Raw genomic sequence first — 4,890 nt, forward strand, 5'->3', positions numbered from 1 at the left:
TGGTTAGTTATGCTATTGTCAATTTTATTTTAGTATGAGTTTTTGGGTTTTCTTGTTTTCAATTGATTGTGACTATTATCAGTATAAGGGAGGTGCTATCAATTTTTTTTTAACAATCAAATTTAATTATATAATTATTCGTATAAAATTATATAGATACATAGAACGAAATCAACAGCTCGTCACTTACATATGGTCGCAACTAGTTCTTCTGACAGTGAGGATGATATATCCTTAGATGTCAATCAAGAAGAGGCACTTGCGTCGTCAATCAATGTTGCCTCTTCCAGCGTGGTTTTACGGCGCAGAGACAGTGTGCCTTCACCGTAGAATGAATTCATTCGCAAGTACGAGGCACAATGAAAGGATGACCTTTTAATATATGTTTGTTTTAGTTTTAGCTTTTGTTTTTTAATTATAACATAACTTATGAACAACTAATCAATATTTCATTAATTTATTTTATTTCTAGGTTTACAAACATTGAGGCTGCTCGAATAATATCATCAGTGTTTAAATCGTTGATGTAGATTTTATTATTTCAATAGAGTCAAGTATCCGGACATCCTGAATGGATACATCAAATTGATGCATGGTTTGACAAATTTGAGGTTGGTGTTAATTTTTAATTTCCAGCTTATTTCTAATAAATTATTAATATAATTGTAAATAAATTATTATTTTTATTTAAAATTAATTATTTATATATAAGAAAAATTTAATGAGGACAGTGCGCATGACACTATAGTGAGGAGGGTGTGGGAGAATCACGTGGCAAGGTAACATAAAAAACAATGCAATATTTTTTTTAAAAAAATTATGTTTCAAAATCTAGTTTCTCATTATGGAAGTAGGTTGCGTGATTTTTGGTATGAAGTATAGAAAAAAAAACATGAGAGATAACGGTTTCCAAGACTGGAACAACGTGATGGTTTGGAGGGATTTCAAACTACTATACATCTCGGCAGATATATGGTCGCAATATCTTAAGCACATGACATATGAGCGGCTCACACGATGCTCACAAGTTAGTGCTAGCAACCAGAACCGGTCAATTCATGGTTCGGTGTCAACGCATATCGGCGACTCCATTTCATTTGCTACACATGTAAAATGGATGGTAAGATTAATTTAAATAAAATATATCATTAAATAATTTGTTGTTACTTAATTAATTCTTTCCTTACAGGCTAAGTTTTTTGGACGTGAGCCAAGCCCAATGGAGCTATTTGTTGAGACGCACGTGCGGAGTCAAGACAGCCTAAAGAAGGGGCAATAGTTCGTTGACAATAGCGCTCAACACTTTATGGTATGTTCGTTCAACCATTTTATTTTGTAAGTTATTATTTTTATTGAGTTGAATATGATAATTTCCTTTTTCATTTTCAGGACACCTATAATAGCCAGTTGAGGGAGAGATATGGAAACGATCATTTGATCCATCCGAATCTCGATCCGAATTTGTGGATCATGGTAGGATCATCCGACGAACCCGATAAAAATCAGGTGTATGGGCTCTCCAATACTATACCCGTAGTGTCTCAACCGTCGGGAGCTCCCAATCAGTATTAAGCATCCAATTTAAGGAGTTCGTGACCTTGCAGCAACACATGACTTATCTTACTAAAAAATACGAGCAACTATCAGTGAATTATGAACAACACATAGCTCATCTCACAAAAAAATACAAGCAACTCTCAGTAAATTATGAACAATTTCGCCAAATGATCATAAACATGGCATCACAGAGTGGTGATACATGTGCACCCCCTTTTTGGCTGTATAACAACTAGCCTCCTTCTCTTCCTCCTTCTTCAGTTTCGCCATTATGCTAATTAAATATATATTTTTTAAAACACATTCAATTTGTAATCAATAATATTTAACTTTTTTTTTTTGTTTTGATGTGTAATAAAATTTTATTTACATAATTGGTTTTTTTACTATTAATTTATATAATGTTATATTATTTATTCTAAATAATTTTTTTTAAAAAAATTAAAAATACCCACCAAGGGATTTACAAATGAAATGTCGTCGGCATATGACAAAGAACAGGAAATGCCACTATCACTAATGAATTTACAGACGGATAATATCCATCGGCATTGCACAGTAGCTTCGTGCAAATGCCACAATCACCAATAAATTTACAGATGAATAAAGTCTGTCAGCATTTTATAGAGTGGTGGAAATGTCACCCTCACCGATAAATTTATAGAGGGATACCGTCTGTCGGCATTTAACTGAGAGCTGAAAAATATTTACTGGATATAAAACCATTTGTAATATTTTTTTTTGTTACCGATATAAAACCATTTGTAATATTTTTTTTTTTTGTTACGGACAGACTTAGTGATGAAATTCGGTATTACTAACAAACAGTATGCCAACAGACATTTTTTATCGGCGATTTAGTCGGTAAAAAATTTAATGATGAATTGTCTGTCGGTAAAACTATGAAATCTTACTGTGAAATCTTACGGTGATAATTGAAAAATGTTGCTGATGTGAGTCCAAAATACCCTAAAACCTGCCATATTATTTGATTGAAGAACACTGCTCAGCTCAGCATCCTTCTCTTCACACTATTTCTTGAGATTGGAGTTATCTTGGTCTATGGCATGAGTGTTCATCTGTAATAGAGGCACAAGCATGAGGTCACTGAAACGCTAACTTATTCACGATGAAGAGATCATGATCAGCATTATTCCAATTTATTTAACAGCATACAATTCTAAGAATTAATAACTAGGGACTTGACTCAATTTCCCAGAAACACGATGCATGTATCGCTCGATAGCTAATACATATATAATTACCACATGAAATATAAATCAGAACTAATTATTTGCCATTAGCTAATTCAAAATAACAAATGATCATACATGTTCTTTGCATTTTAGAAAACCATAATTGCCATTCACAAGATTTATGTTGTCAAAAACCAATTTCAGGGAATTTCAACAGTAAACTATCTCTAAATTCATGGGACCCTCCATCAAGTTAAGGTTTCATTTTAAACTATACATGTTCTTCTTAGTGGCGTTGGGTAGCGAAATATATAGCAACAAACTTATTTATACAATAATTGTCGAGAATTTATTTTATGTGGTGATTTTTTTTGAATTATTAAAACTAAGAATTGTGGTATCTTTATGAATTATTAACACTATCAAAATTATATTAGTCATTGAATTGTTTATTTGGTAATGTGATTTGCAATGGTATAATATTTATTTTATTTAAGTATGATTTGAGTAAAATGTTAGAATTTTTATTAGAGTTTTTCTAGAGTTTTTTTTCTCAATATTCCAATGAAAATATTAATTTGATTGAATCTTTTTTAACAAATACATATTTTTTGAATTTTAATAAAGAATTAATATTAAATTGTCTATTTATATATTTTCTAAAAATATCTGTGTTTTATTTCATTTTAAATAAATATAAAGGTATTTTATAACAAAAAATGATTTATGAATTAAGAGTAAAATAGTCAAGATTGATAATTCAATTCATTTCTACAAGTATTCCAAACAATATAATTGAACTGAATTCAATTATGTGATTTTATATTTTATTCTAAATATAAAATTTATAATAGATTATCAATTAAATTTAAATTTGTTTATCAATTGAACGAGAATGGGGTTTAGTGAATGAAACATATTAATTTGGTGAAAAATTAAAATTTTACATCAATGGCACCTAAGTTCTTAAAAGAAGTTTTGAATTTAAATCAAACCTGCTGAGCTCGTGGTTGAGCCTTGACCTAGTTTTAATATGCAAGCTAAGATTATGTTTTAATCTATTATGGAGGTTTTTATATTTTTCTGGTATATATTGGTGGTATATATGCTAGTATTTTATTTTGATTGTAAATTTATTATAATATATATAATATTGCATACTTGTAAACTAAACTTTTATGATAGCTAATCTAATAGTTTTATTAGTTTTATGACAGTATAACCATCCTCCATTGTAATGGTTGTTAAAGAATCATGATTTGCTAAGTAATTTGAATGAATTATGGATGAAAAGTAATGGATAAAACCTTTTAATGAAAAATATATAAAAAATTAATGATAAAATATTATTTGATAGAAATATTGAGGTCACAAGCTGCATTTTTTTATGTTTGCCCGGGAAAGAAACATAAATCACCCACTAAGATAACAACTAGTTATTAATAATACTAATATGTGTTAACAATAATATAAATTATATATTGAAATTTTATATTTTTAATAATTAAAATTTTTAAATTGAGATGATTTATTGATATAATATTAAAGTTTTAATAACTAAACAGTCACGAATTTTAATTTCAATACCTCTATTTCAATTAATGAAATTAAATATAAGATAATATATATATGTATGAGTTTCAAGTTTAAAAAAATTTTAATTGAGAAAATATATTAAAAATAATATAAATTATATTTTAAAATTTTATATAATAATTTAATTTTCTAGATTGAGATGATTTCTTATAAGATGAAATCACAAAAATATCTAAACATTATACAGAAAAATAGCTATGGGTGAAAAGAGACAAAGCTTTTGACGTGAATATACTATCTGGCATTTGTACACATATAAACAGTACAGACAAACAAAAAAAAGGAGAAAATAGTAATATAGAAGTATGCAAAGATCTAAGGATTTGGCTGGATAACAATCACTGACTAATTTTTGATACAAATATTGCTCTAATCTCATGATTCTTGATGAGGATAGATTGTCACTCGTAAACAAAACCACATTCATAAAGCTAAGGAAAGAGGACAGGTCTCGACCGTCGTTCCTGTCCTAACTAACTTAAGAAACCATGCGTAAAAAAAAAAAAACAAAGCAAGTAAAGGAGAGAAAAACACAGAACCA

At 28.8% G+C, this 4,890-nt stretch overlaps 1 protein-coding gene across 1 annotated transcript in view; it reads right to left on the bottom strand.

Annotated features, from left to right (window-relative positions):
- Window positions 1-4,890, bottom strand: part of LOC105113064 (cytochrome P450 705A5-like) — a 27,575-nt gene that overhangs the window by 22,134 nt on the left and 551 nt on the right. The gene's annotated exons all lie outside the window — the stretch shown is intronic.

The sequence above is a fragment of the Populus euphratica genome, unplaced genomic scaffold, assembly GCF_000495115.2.
Source record: "Populus euphratica unplaced genomic scaffold, PopEup_1.0 scaffold385.1, whole genome shotgun sequence".
NCBI lineage: Eukaryota > Viridiplantae > Streptophyta > Magnoliopsida > Malpighiales > Salicaceae > Populus > Populus euphratica.